Here is a 15,075-nt window from a genome sequence, read left to right on the forward strand (position 1 = left end):
AAATACAATTTTCAAATTGCTTTATTTCCCATTCTCAAAGGAAACTGCAGGAAATTTAGTCTTAATTAAGCCTGATTTACTCTCATTTAGCATTAAAAAAAAAAAAAAAGATACTGGGGGAAGGGATGAATAGGCAGAGAACAGAGAATTTTTAGGGCAGTGAAAATACTCCCTATGATAGATGAATACATGTCATTATGTGTTTGTCCAAAGCCATATAATGTACAACAACAAGAGTGAACCCTAAGATAAACTACAGACTTTGGGTGATTATGATTTGTCAATGTAGGTTCATCTATTGTAGCAAACATACCAGTCTGGTGAGTGAGGGAGGCTATGCGTGTGTAGGGTTAGGGGGTATTTGGGAAATCTGCACCTTCCTTTCAATTTTGCTGTGAATCTAAAACTGCTCCAAAAAAAACTGTCTTTAGAAATATTTTATTTCTGAGAAATGTTACACTTTTTTGCAAATTTGTTTGCTATATCTGAGCTCTAAATTTGTAAGGAAGCAAAGTGTTTCCTGTCCAACCTTCTCTCTATGTATATATCAAATCATATATGATCTAGTAAGAAACATTTATTTCTCCAGAATTTTCTACATTTTGTGAATACATAACTTCTACATAAAATTCACTCTATAATGCTCTTAAAAAGTTAGACATACGTTTATCATACAACCCAGCAATTGCACTGCTAAATATCTATCCAAGAGAAATGAAAACATGTACTCACAAAGACTTGCATGTGAATGTTCTTAGCATCATGATTCACAATAGCCTCAAGCTGAAAACCCAAATGTCCATCCACTGGCGAATGGATAGACAAAATGTGGTATATCCATACAATGGAAAACTTCAACAATAAAGAGGAATGAAATACTGATACACGCTACAGTATAGATGAATCTCAAAAACAGTAAGTGAAAAAAGTCATAAACAAAAGATCACATATTTTATGATTCCATTTATATAAAATGTCCAGAGAAGGCAAATCTATAGATACTGAAAAATTAGTGGTTGCCTGAAGCTGAGCAGAGATTAATTATAAATGGGCATGAGGGATCTTACTGGGGTGATGAAAATGTTCTAAAACTGAATTATGGTGATGGTTTTACAACTTGGCAAAATTTCTTTAAAAATTATTGAAAGGGGTAAATTTCTAAAAATTTAAACTTCTAGTTTAAAATTGACTCAAGAGGAGAGAAAATTCTTTAACAAAGAATGAAATTTGACACAATTTTAAATATCCTGCATAAGGTATTCCATTAGTCTTTGATTTTTTGTTGAAGAAAGTTGTGGTAAAGATAAAACTAAAAAGTCAATTACTAAAAACTTTTTGAAAACTTTTTTCCAATATATACTTTGCTTCAAAATTAAATCATTTGATCTTCCAAAACACTGTTTTAGAAAATGAACTCCCTTAACATAGTGTCAGCAGAGGGTTACTGACCAGCACCTGACATACTAACAGGAAAACAAAGTTTTCAAATTGCTGGTCTAACTAACCTTGATCCAGAACCTACGCCATTACAGCACTTCCTGTGAGCTTAATGGCCATCAGATCTCATTTTAACAATCCAAATTCTGAGCTTTCTGAATATTAAATCCCAGAAGGAATTTTTTTATGTGTAGCAATGTCAATAAGAAGAAAGGCATCTTGTGAAGAGATAAAGTGGACAGATGGATTTTGAATCTACATGTACACCAAGAGAAATGCAATACTCACAGTAGTTCTAATCCATACTTTTTCAGTATCCAAACCATTAATATGAGTGTTTCAGTATTTAGTTTTTCTAGTTGAATGTTTAAGTGGTCATCGGCATCAAATCTCCATTTTACAGTCCTGCACAGACTCTAATAATTTCACCTGCCGTTTTTTTTTTTGGGTTTTTGTTTTCTTAGTGTTTCCTGTGTGCCCCACTTGTACCAAGCGCTCTTCCAAAGGAACCGTGTTCGGATGTGTTCCCTGAGATGAGCTCTACGAAGATGAAACTGGCCCGTTCATCTCAGCCTCACTCGTCAGGGGTTGCCAGTCAGGACAGCTGGTAAATCGGGGTCATCTCCCCCTGAAGGCACTATCAGGCGCTTCCCCAACGAGCTGCTACAGCATCAACAGTCAGGACCCACGCCCTCCATCTCCTGAGCCCCTGCGACCACACTGCGCTTCCGTCCCTCCCTGGCTGCCGGCCGGTGTCCTAGGCTCAGTGAAAACCCAGTAGTTGAAGAGAACTCTTCATTTGACCCGATCTCACCATTCCCATGTTTTATCAAATAATGGATGGAGACTGGTGAGATGAGGTGACTGGGCTAAAGCCACACAGCTCGACGCGGGCAGAGCCGGCGAGAACACTGGTCTCTGCTGACCCGGCGGCCGCGAGCGGCTGCCTGGGGCTGGGAACGCGCAGCCCATGGGAAACGACGTGGCATTGCCCGTGCTAGAGGCGAAGGCTCAGCAACTTATGAGAGGAGATCACCAATGTCCAGCTTCAGGGCAGAGTGGGCAAAAAGAGGTGACCAGACCTCCCTGGTTACGCATGTTGGCCTGAGCGTCCCCTTCCACTCTGCAAGTACCTCTGCATGTTAAATGATGTGGTCGCTCTGGCCAAAGAGGCGTCCACTTTGAATTTCCCCCATGCTCGTGCGGACTGGCCAGAAAATAGGAAAGTTGCTATAACCACATCTTCGCTCTCTCAGTCTCCCCTGACTGCCCAAGTCCTTTCCCTCCATCTTCGCTCCAGAGACACCCCCCCCACACACACACACACTCCCGACTCCCTTTCACCAAGTACATACCAGCCGCGCGCAGAGCTGCTCGCCGAGCCTGGGCCGGGTCCCGGTGCCCGGGCTCGCCCGGCCTCTACGTGGCCGCGAACTGCGACGCGGGCTCTAGGTCGCTGCCGCTTCTACCGTCCACGAGGGTGCGACCGCGTCTGAGCTGCTGGGCTGGGGCGCAGCCAGGAAGTGGCAGCGACTCCGGGGGCGGAGAGAGCGGCTGCCGGGACCCGCCCCCGAGCGTGGAGTGCCCCTCCCCCATCCCCCCACCCCGCAACCCCCCACCCCGGGTCTCGCTCTGTGTGCAGCCACTGCCGCCAAGGGGCTCTCGGGGCCGGCGCGACGGTGGTTCTTGTCTTTTGGCTCCCTGGGCAGCGTTCTTTTTCCTGCGTGCGCTTTAACAATTAATCATCAGTGATCATCACAGAACCCGTGCCCTCCTCGCCTACCACTCTCAGTTCCCCTGGGGCAGGGTTAAGGTTCTACTAAGAATTTACTTGATGTGACTGAGGGAATGTCGCGTCCCTCCCTGCTCCCGGAGGCTTCCTCTGTAGACCCTCTGACTCATTTGTGCGCGACCCCGAGCGTTTGTGCTCCAAGTGTCCTCAGGTTGCACTTTACTCGTGGCTCCTTGGAGAAGGTAGGAATGTGCATGGTTTTCCTATCTGCACCCGGAATGTGGGTATTCGTGTTTTGTGTTTTTTGTGTTTTTTTTAACATCTTTATTGGAGTATAATTGCTTTACAATGGTGTGTTAGTTTCTGCTTTATAACAAAGTGAATCAGTTATACATACACATATGTTCCCATATCTCTTCCCTCTTGCATCTCCCTCCCTCCCACCCTCCCTCTCCCACCCCTCTAGGTGGTCATAAACCACCGAGCTGATCTCCCTGTGCTATGCGGGCTGCTTCCCACTAGCTATCTATTTTACGTTTGGTAGTGTATATATGTCCATGCCACTCTCTCACTTTGTCCCAGCTTACCGTTCCCCCTCCCCATATCCTCAAGTCCATTCTCTAGTAGGTCTGTGTCTTTATTCTTATCTTACCATTAGGTTCTTCATGACCTTTTTTTTTTTTTTCCTTAGATTCTGTGTATATGTGTTAGCATACTGTATTTGTTTTTCTCTTTCTGATTTACTTCACTCTGTATGACAGACTCTAGGTCCATCCACCTCACTACAAATAACTCAATTTCGTTTCTTTTTATGGCTAAGTAATATTCCATTGTATATATGTGCCACATCTTCTTTATCCATTCATCCGATCATGGACACTTAGGTTGCTTCCATGTCCTGGCTATTGTAAATAGAGCTGCAATGAACATTTTGGTACATTACTCTTTTTGAATTATGGTTTTCTCAGGGTATATGCCCAGTAGTGGGATTGCTGGGTCGTATGGTAGTTCTATTTGTAGTTTTTTAAGGAACCTCCATACTGTTCTCCATAGTGGCTTTATCAATTTACATTCCCACCAACAGTGCAAGAGGGTTCCTTTTCTCCACACCCTCTCCAGCATTTATTGTTTCTAGAGTTTTTGATGATGGCCATTCTGACCAGTGTGAGATGATATCTCATTGTAGTTTTTATTTACATTTCTCTAATGATTAATGATGTTGAGCATTCTTTCATGTGTTTGTTGGCAATCTGTATATCTTCTCTGGAGAAATGTCTATTTAGGTCTTCTGCCCATTTTTGGATTGGGTTGTTTGTTTTTTTGTTATTGAGCCTGCATGAGCTGCTTGTAAATTTTGGAGATTAATCCTTTGTCAGTTGCTTCATTTGCAAATATTTTCTATTCGTGTTTTTTAACGCATCATTTTAACAGATTGAGAAGCCATGTGCAATGTAGACAACTTTTGGACAAAGAAAAGCAGAAATCAATGTCTATCGAGTTTCACTTCAAGGTTCTCACTAAGAAAAATGAAGTCCTTACTATTAAGGTCTCGTTGTGTCTTTTAGAAAGCGTAATAGGAAGATGATGATACTGCTCTTAAAATTAAGGTGCTCTCTGCTTCCTGAGAAGGTGGTTTCTCCTCACTGAAGTCCTGAGATCCCCTCTGGTTTCCTGAAAGACATTATTAGTGTCCAAAATCTTCTTAACACCAATATGTTCACAGATACTGTGCTCTGGCTTCCTACCCAAGCCTATGACACCTGCCATTTCCCTACTGACTACTTCCAGTATTTTCATAGGCTATGTGATATAGAAAAATGTTTTATTTAATGTATCTGCCAGTGGTGCTACCCTTACGCTCTTTAAATTATTTAATATTCCTACCCCTACAATGTGGTAATAACACGTCTGTTTTCAGATAAATAAAGTGAGGCTCAGCAAGGTTAAATAATTTGAATAAAGTGAAATCACTAGGAAGACTTCAAGTCAGTTTCTGAGCTCAAGTCTTCCTGCCTTTAAGATTGACATTCTTTAAATTATAACTTGTTAGTAAAACTTATGATTTTTCTAAATGCCAACACTGGTACACTTTGTTTTATAAAAACATGGTTATTTGTATGGTCATACAAATAGTAATTAAAGAGATTGAGAGTTATTTATATCTTTAGCGTAATTTCAAGTGTATAATAAAATATATTATTATTATTTAAGGCAAATTATTCTAAGGCCTATTTATTTTAGAGAGCCTGTGATAGAGATGCTAAAATGTTTGGATTTATGAGTTACAGTGCAGTGATTGGATTTTTATAATTCTGAAACTGTACTCCTTATACTCACAAAATTTGTCTTGTAAACCCTGTATTTTGGGGCAGGTTTGGTAAAACTGTTAGCCCTCGCTGATGCACTTTAAAGTTACGTGTTTGAAATCATCAGAGCCACTTGAATGTACGCTCCATGAAAGCTGTATCTTCGGTAGCTAGAGTAGTACCTGTACAAAATAGCTGCTTAATAAGCAGTTTTTAAATGAATAAATAGAACCTCATTTTCTTCAGTTAAGACAAAATAATGACTTAAGAAAACACTACTTTTAGTATGCTTTTGTCTATTTATAGTAGATTGAAGATTTTTGATAGCTTCTCATTTCTACTACGAAAGTAAGGAAGATGAAGGAATCAGGTAAAGAGCCTGAAGGTTTGTAGTAGCTGCTGTTGGGAATGGTAGCAAAAACCTGACTATAAGTACAGAAAAACAATCTTTTGAGTCAGGAATTGGTGATAGCAGTAGTTCCACACAACTGAGAATTTGTGTAAAATATATGACTGTAAATGCAGAAAGTTTCACTAATCCCACTTGGGGATTTTGCCAAGTGATTTGATGGAAAGGCAAGGAGAAAGCTTGGATGCTATTTTTAAGAGAATGGTTGAAGGACAGAGCTATGAGGTTCACTTAATACTATATGGGAAAATAAGTGAAGACATAAAAGGGGAGAGAAAAAGCAGGCAAAGAAGTACAAATCTCAATCAAATAAGAGAGATGGAAAAATAAGAAGTTGTAGTTAGGAGGGGGGATAGTTTTCTTAAAGGATTTAGTAGCAGAATAATGGCAGGGTTATGGAAGAGCTGTTGCTGGGGTTAGCTGTTCTCCTTAGAATGAAGATCAAGCAATTGGAGACTAAGGTATTAGAGAGGCTATCCACATGGACACTGAAGCCACCAATGGTGATGCCGTGGGTGGAGAAGGAATGAGTCAGACACCAAAGGCTTTCATGACTGTGGTGGAATGATCAGGAACTGAGTGGATGACTGTATAGAATTGGGACAGAAGGTACATATCCAGGGAACAAGAGCCTAAATGGATCAAGGGCTGGTGTAAGAGGGGGTGCACGGTTCAAAAGCAATACTGGGGAGCTACAGGGATGCCAGCGCTGGCTCTCATGTCCTAGGATGTGAGATAATGAGCAGTCTACATTGAAGGGAGATCCAGAGGAAACTATTCTCAGAAGAAAGCTGATTTTTACCTAAAGCAAGACAATGGAGGAAGCATTGTGTGAATAGGTTATGAAGGTGGAGGGATTTTTTCAATATTGAACAAGGATTCCACAAGGTCAGAAAAGATGGATTTTAGGAGGTAGGGCCAGCTTCATGGCACTACAATCTGTGCAGTAGGACAGGGCTCTACTTCTAAGAAAGCCCTGTGCTTGTCTTAATGTTCTGCTGTCCCTGCCTTGAAATTCGTAATAATTTTTAAACAAGTGACCCCACATTTGCATTTTGCAGTGGTCCCCACAAATTATGTAGCCAGTTCTGTTTAGAAGAAGTGGAGAAATGGGAGTGTAGGTGAAACAAGAAGTAGCACCAACCTTCTGAGGAATAAATTATGGGAGAGATTAAATGCAGGAGGTTGTGTTTTGAGGAGAGACCAAGAATGGTGGGAGAAGGGGTGTGGCTGCAAGGTTCCAGTAACATCTAGGTTCCCTCTCTTTAGGGCAGGCTAGCTGAGACCTGGGTGGGAAAGGCAGTCAGCAGTCCCCTTCAGCCTCTTGCAGGTCTGTGTAGTGTATTAGTTTGCTGTAACAAATTACCACAGATTTTGTGATTTGAGCCAGCATAATTTTATTCTCTCACAGTTCTGGAAACCAGAAGTTCAGAATCAAGGTGTTGGCAGAGCAGTGCCCCCTCTGAAGGCCTTAGGGGAGAATCCTATTTTGCCTCTTTAGCTTTTGGTGGCTATAGGTAATCTTTGGTATTCCTTGGTTTGTGACTGCATAACTCCGATCTTTGCCTTCATCTTCACAGATCCTCTGTGTTTCTTCCCTACTGTCTGTATTCTCCTCTCCTTACAAGGACACTTTTTGGGTCAGGGTCCACCCAGGTTAATCCAGGATAATCTCATCTGGAGCTCCTTACCTTAATAACATCTTCAGAGACCCCTTTTCCAAGTAAGGTTACATTCACAGGTACTGGGGTTAGGACTTGGACATACCTTTTGAATGCTGGTCTGAGACCAGCATTCAGTCCGCTACAGCGAGGTTGGCTGAGGCCACAGGAAGAGCCAGGCTGGATGACACTGGCAGCTGATAACTTTTCAGGTCTGTTTGGCAAACCAAGATACTTATAATAATATGAAGCTTACCAGTGTTTCTAAAGTTTTCCAGCTGTGAAATTTAATACATACAAAATCTAGAAGATTAACACTGCCCAGAGAGACTTTATATCCCTAGAGGTAGCTATCTGTCCTTGGGGACAAAATGAGACTGGGGAGAGAAGTCGTGTACCTTGGATCATGCCAAGTCTGGTTATAGGGAATTGAGGAAATGAGATTCTCCACTCCTTCTCTTCAGCCACTTCTTCATTCCAGAGGACATATGTGCTTCCCTGATGCAAAAGGATAGCTTACGGGATGACCACATTTCATCCCTCTCCATAAATATGAGCTTTAGAAGGACCAGAGGAGTGACCTTGTGCCTCTGTGGCAGAGACCCAGCTAGCTTCCCAAGCCATGCCTTGTAGAGGACAATCTTAACCCTCGGGGTGGGGGTGGGGAGAGGAAGAAATGTTGAAACTGTGTTACTGTGCTAGCTGTGCTGTTAAGTTTATTCTCCTCCTCCAGCTGGCAGGCGCTCTGAGAGTTAGTTGAGTAGCCGGAGCCAAATGGAGCTCTCCTTAAAAAGCATCACACTCATTGGGACTTGCTCCCTTCTGCTCATGACAGAACAGGAACCATAAATTCCATCCATTATTTTCTAAGTGTTGACAGTGAGAAGATCCTAGATTGTGGCAGTGGGGCAGCAGCACAGCTACATTGAAGTTTGGAGCCCATACGAGCAACATCCCTCTTTGGGTGGCCTCTAAGGAAGTTGCCCTGAGATCAAGCTTGGATAATATACTGGCAGATGGCAGAAGGGAGTGGAGCCTGAGCTGCCCGCTGTTGACCCTGCTCCTGTTGTGTGACAGAAATGATGCCACAGACCCACATCCACCAAGGGAGAGGTTGGGCATTGAAAAGAATGGGGCACAATTGGCTTTCAGGAGATCAGAGGCTGTAGCGTGAGAGGCAGAGGAAGAGGAAGAGATTGCTTTCCTTTTAGTATTTAAAATAGAAATTTCCTAAGAAAGTATTCCAAATTATCATTGTACTCACACATCTCTCCTGTTCCTGGTCAATGGGGCATCGCTTTGCAGAGTATCAGGGTGTATGAAAAGGACACTGAGAATCTTGGGTTCTAATCCCAAGTGGCAATGCCACTGATGCTGTGAAATTTCAGTAAAGGCAGTTTTCTCTGAAGGGAAGATATAGGACTAAAGGATTGCCCTGCTCTAAAATTCTCTTAAGTCTCTGAATTTGCTTCCTTATTAAATTCAAACTCCTCAGCCCAACATTTAGAACACTTTACCCACCCATCTCTATCTCATTTCAGTTCTTATCATTTTCCAGTACAAATCCTGTTTTCCAGATAAGCTAATCCACTTGCCACTCCTTGTGACTTTCTCATTCCAACATTCATAACTGGTGCAGGAGGATGTGCTTTTTACTATCTTCCACTCTTAAGCAGTGTCACTTAATTTCTTCAAACTCCTGTTCACAAATAATCTACTTATGGAGATCTACTGAGGAATTTTTTTCCACCTCTGATCAATTCATTCAAACATGTGCCAAGTTACTCTCTAAATTTTATAGCCTTTCTTCCATGTGTTTGAGGAGTACAGCAATTTTAAATTAAGATAAAATATTATTCTCTTTAGTTTTTGCCACATCCTTAAAACCTTTTCATGTGTATTAATTCCTCCTAATTATACTGTATGTTTCTTAGCATGAAGCTCTTATATTCCATAATAGTACTTTCTAATTTCTTCCAATAAATGAGACAATTCTGAATGCTTTAGGATTAGTTTTAAAAATTGCTAGCTATTGAGCAATGGTACAGCATCGACAGGTGGTTGGTCCAGGGTAAGCATTCAGTAACTATTTTTGCATGAATATATAAGTAAATTCTCACCTTTCTGCTCATAGTTATATAATTACACACAAAAACACTAACGATTCTCCCTCCTTTGTTCAATATAATGAATTTAACACTTGGCAAAAGAATAAAAAGTTAAAGAAGTCTAAAAGTTAACAAAGATGTGATTCACCTTTGTGATTCACCAGTATGTGGTAATTTATTTGCCCAAATAAGCTTCATTTTTAACAACATATATGAGAAATAGTTGAAAACATTTTAATATATTTTTATATGAATTGCTTCCATGCACAGATTCATAAAATCAGAGATGCACGATTTAAGATTAGATGATCATAAAAATTTAAAAATTAACTCATAACTTCTAACATAGGGGAGCTTGGTGTCTCTAAAATTGTCTCTTAGTATATTAGAAAATATACACTTTATCAGAACTCCAGTAAAATTTTCATAATATCTATTATATTATTCATAGTAGATATTTATTATGGTCCTGAATTATTCCATAACTATGGATAAATATAATGAATGCTAAGCTGTCTTATAAGTTGGGTCTTTTTTGATTTGGGGAAAACTCTAATTTAACATCACTGGAAGAATTTAGGGTGGGTGGAATCTTCTAAAAATGGAAGCTTCTGGGATGTTCCTGGGGTATTTGGATTTGAAGGCTAGCCTCTTAAAAATTTCCTTGAGAACTGAGAATTTAAACTTAACCCAATTGGGACACTCTTTTTGGTAATTTTCCTTATACTGTACAGGAGTTAGAAAAGCTATAAAAATTAACATTAGCCCATAAATCTAAGGGAGATCACAACAAAAAAATGTATTCCTTAATTTAAAGTATTTTAAGAGTTGAAATATAATCTTTAGCATTAACATTTCACTGGGTATCTTGGATTAGATGCATCTTAGCCATGATTCTCCTTATTAGATGCAGTGCCAGATAAAATTTTAAAATAAATAAAGCCTATCCCCTTTCTGCATCTTTTTCTTCTTTTCCAACCATTTGAGGTTCTCCTGTGAGGAGTGAGTAGATTTTCTAAACACAATGACCCTCTCCTTAACTTCTGGAAAGAAGGAGTGACTGCAATCAGTCATGTTAAAGATTACCAGACAAGACCCATGCTTTCCTGATTTCAATCTATTTAATGAAGATTCCTTTCCTTAAGTAAAAAGGAGGACTTTGATACAGAATTCTGGGTTGACAGTTTTTTTTTCCCCCATAGTTTAAAGGAGTTGCTGTGTTTCATCCTATGTATAAAATATGTCTTTTATTCTCTGTTTTTAAGAGTGTCTCTTTACCAGTGATTTTTTAAAATTTATTTTATTATTGGCTGCATTGGGTCTTCGTTGCTGCGTGCGGGCTTTCTCTAGTTGCGGCGAATATGGGCTACTCTTCGTCGCAGTGCGCCAGCTTCTCATTGCAGTGGCTTCTCTTGTTGCGGAGCACGGGCTCTAGGCGCGCAGGCTCAGTAGTTGTGGCTCACAGGCCTAGTTGCTCCGCAGCATGTGGGATCTTCCTGGACCAGGGCTCGAACCCGTGTCCCCTGCATTGGCAGGCGAATGCTTAACCACTGCGCCACCAAGGAAGCCCTTTACCAGTGATTTTAAGTAATTTTATTATGATGTTTTTGGTATAGTTTCTCTCATGTTTTGTGCACTTCAGGTCCATTGCACTTCTTGGGTTAGAAACATTTCATTTATTTCTTCAAATAATTTTTCTGCTCACCCCTTCTTGAGGATTCCAATTAACTCATATGCTTAAGCTGCTTGAAGTTGTCCCACATATCATTGATATTCATTTGTTTTTGGTCTTTATGTCTCTGTTTGTTTGTTTTAATAGTTCTATTGCTATGCCTTCAAGCTCACTGATTTGTTTTGCTCTGTAGTGTTTAATTTGTTAATTCTATACAGTGTTTGTTTCATCTCAAGATATTAGATTTTTCATCTCTATAAGTATGATCTCAGTCTTTTTCATGTCTTCCACATTAATATGCTCAATCTTTCCTCTACTTTCATAAGCATATGGGATATAACTACAATGAGTTTTATAATGTCATCACATACTAATTCCATTGCCTGTGTTAATTTTGGATTGTTTCTATTGATTGCGTTTTCTCTTCACTATATTTCCCTGCTTCTGTACATGCCTGGTAATTTTTAATTGGATGTCAGACATTATGATTTTGCCTTGTTGGATGGGTGATGGATATTTTTGTATTCCTATTAGTATTCTTGAACTTTGTTCTTGGCCATAGTTAAGTTACTTGGAAAGAGTTTATCCTTTTGAGGCTTTCCATTAAGTTTTATGAGTTAGGATTAAAGAGAAGCCATTAGTCTAGGGCTTACTGTGCTCTACTGCTGAAGTAATAACTTTTGGGGTCTACTGAATGTCTCTTGAATTATGACTAAAATCCCATGCTTAGGAACATGAACTGCTCTCAGCTCGGTGTGACCTTTGGTGATTGGTCATTCTACTCCTGCAGGTGGTTCTTGTTTCCTTACATGAGTAAACTTGTTTTCCTTACATGAGAAAGTTCTTGTTTCCTTACATGGGTACATTTGTACCCAACTGAAGGCATGAGGGGATCTTCTGGAGATTTCAGGAGTCTTCTCTCTGAAGATGTCTATGCACAGGGACTCTGCCCTGCAACTTCTAGGTGCTCTGGCTCCCCAGATGGTCAGTTCTGTTTCTTCAACTCTTAGAGATGACGAGACTCAGCATGAGTTCCCCCTCCCCGCACTATCACCTGGAATCTCTCTTCAGACACTGAGCTATGGGAATCATAGTGCCTACCTTATTCGTTTCCTCTTTCTCAGGAATCACTATCCTGTGGTGCCTGATGTTCAATATCTGAAAAACCTTGTTCCATGTATCTTGTCTGCTTTTTTTTTTTTTTAATTATTATTTATTTATTTTTTTTTTTTGGCTGTGTTGGGTCTTCGTCCCTGTGCGAGGGCTTCCTTTAGTTGCGGCAAGCGGGGGCCACTCCTCATCACGGTGCGCGGGCCTCTCACCATCGTGGCCTCTCTTGTTGCGGAGCACAGGCTCCAGACGCGCAGGCTCAGTAGTTGTGGCTCACAGGCCCAGTTGCTCCGCAGCACGTGGGATCTTCCCAGACCAGGGATCGAACCCGTGTCCCCTGCATTGGCAGGCAGATTCTCAACCACTGCGCCACCAAGGAAGCCCTTGTCTGCTTTTATAGTTGTTTCAGGAAGGAGAGTAAATCTGTTCCTTATCACTCCATCTTGACTAGATGCAGAAGTCCATTTAGTAATTTGTTTTTGCTGTTTAGTTTTAGTTGTTTTGTTTTTCATATAAATCCTTTTCCCCTAAACACTTAGTAATAGTTCACTGCACACAATGCACTTTTATAAATGTTTTGGATTGAATGAAATAAATCTTCAAGAAAAAGGGCAATTTCTGTTCACCAACATTTTGCTCAGAGGAAAACTTATCTGGAGAATTTAGTGGAGGACACAACTCTGAGATAACCAGTTCTATTCTCAACTCTGTTCCTAACAACTTCTGTGGAACAGAATTTTATTTTATAGAGGGTCTTCTATTATTATAGAAGACCCTCTATAAAATAAAATTAAGCTAGATTTGTATAAAAATATATAAAGGCAATGAAATAAATATATCAACCACTTTGCCTGTGTTTACTGAGATTAAACATTAAATTTGGTTCTTCACCTCTTGGAAATTAAAGCAAAAAAGGTAAAACAGACTGTAAAGCAAGTTAGCTTTTGCAACCCCATGTATAGAATCCCAGTTGGGGATATTAATAACAACATAGTTCATTTCACTTTTTAAAACCTTCTGTATAGGTAATCACTTTTTTGAACCAAACTTTTATCTGAAGGGTTATATTTCTGCAGTTAAATGGAAGATGCTTAAATTTAGTTCAGTGTCATTCTAACTGTTGGATAAAGTCTAATATACAAGAAGAATCCACATCTCATTGGCTAAATCCTGAATAAATGAAACTGATAGGAACAAAGGTTTAATTTTTTACAAAATAAAAATTTAAAACTTTGACTTCCTAATGTTTGATAAAGTTATATCTACCTGGCCAAAACCTTCTGGTTAGGTATCCATGAAACAACTGGTGTTATGAAAATACAGTGCTTTTTGCTCATTACAAATATTCTGTCCTTCCCCAGATGAAGACACTTTGAGAACCAATAGTTTTCGTGTACCCTTACTTGTATTGGCTTATCTTATGTCAATGTTGGTATTAAGACCAGAAACAGAATACTGAGTTCTTGACTTGGACTCCAACTACGATCTTGACAATTCATTTTCAATGCATTCTAATCTACAGACGGTTATTTTACAAAGAAGGGTGAATAGACATTTTTTGTTTCTAGTAAAGGAAGCAGTAGATATCAGTCTATTAATGCAAAAAAGTAATCATGAAAAGCAATAATTTCCAGTAGCCCCTTAGTTATTCAGAGGAAAAGCATATAGTCACAAAAAGTTTTCCTAATTAGGCAACAACTGTGTATATGCATTGGAGGTGGGGGGAGAGGATATGTGTGTGTGTTGAGAAATAGGAATTAGATGAAAGGCCTTCCTAACTGTAGAATTATTTAACAAGGAGAAACTGCAGTGTGTGATGTTTCCCACTTGAAGATAACTTTAAGAGGTGGATAAACTGTAACCTGCCCATATGGATGAGATCCATGTTTTTTTTTTAAGTAAAGCTCATGATAGATACACCTATGAGGGGAAGGGGCAGTTCTAAAGGAACCACACAGCTGTGGAGTAGTTTACCACTGGCAGATCCTCTTCACGATTTTACCTACTTCAATCTATTTTCTCCCCCAATCCTTGTCCATAGACGTCAGTTATCATCTGTGAGCAGAGGACAGCCCTGATGACAGAACAGTGAGCATTCCTCATCTTCCCACTATCACCGTTATCTCCAGTCTCTCTCTGGCCGCGTTCTGACTCTTCCTTTCTCCTTGGCCCAGCTAAAGTAAGAAAAATGTCTGATTGTTCTGCTCTTACCTAAAACCCGAAAAGCTCACCTTGGGGATTAAACCATCGTATCTTTTGTGTCTGTATTAATCAAATTAACTAAAGAGCAAAATGATCTACACTTTGTTTTGTAGAACACTGTTAGAAGGCTATCATTTTACTGTCTGTCTAGGTTTATACACTTCCACCGGAGGGGAAAAAGTAACTCTTCCCTAGCTGAGTCCTGCTAAGCGAAGTGCTTTTCTTTCTTTACCTTCCGCCACCCCCCCAAAACAATCTGTGAGTTATGCAGTGTTATTGCCTTTAACAAAAGAGTAAACTGAGGCACAGATAAGTTAAATAAAACTTACCCAAGATCTTACAACCTTTAAGCAGTGGAATCACGTTTCAAACCTTAGGTATGACTAAGCACTAAGCCTGTGATCTTAACCTCCACACTACATAACTTCCCGCAAATGA

At 40.1% G+C, this 15,075-nt stretch overlaps 1 protein-coding gene across 2 annotated transcripts in view; it reads right to left on the minus strand.

Moving 5' to 3' along the window:
• PKIB (cAMP-dependent protein kinase inhibitor beta) overlaps positions 1 to 2,929 on the minus strand; it is a 112,345-nt gene extending 109,416 nt beyond the window's left edge. For both annotated transcript variants that reach the window (XM_059941314.1, XM_059941313.1), the window contains exon 1: positions 2,793 to 2,929. The gene's annotated coding sequence lies outside the window, so the exon portion shown is untranslated. The remainder of the gene's footprint in view (positions 1 to 2,792) is intronic.
• Positions 2,930 to 15,075: the final 12,146 nt, after the last annotated feature.

Source organism: Balaenoptera ricei, chromosome 12, assembly GCF_028023285.1.
Source record: "Balaenoptera ricei isolate mBalRic1 chromosome 12, mBalRic1.hap2, whole genome shotgun sequence".
NCBI lineage: Eukaryota > Metazoa > Chordata > Mammalia > Artiodactyla > Balaenopteridae > Balaenoptera > Balaenoptera ricei.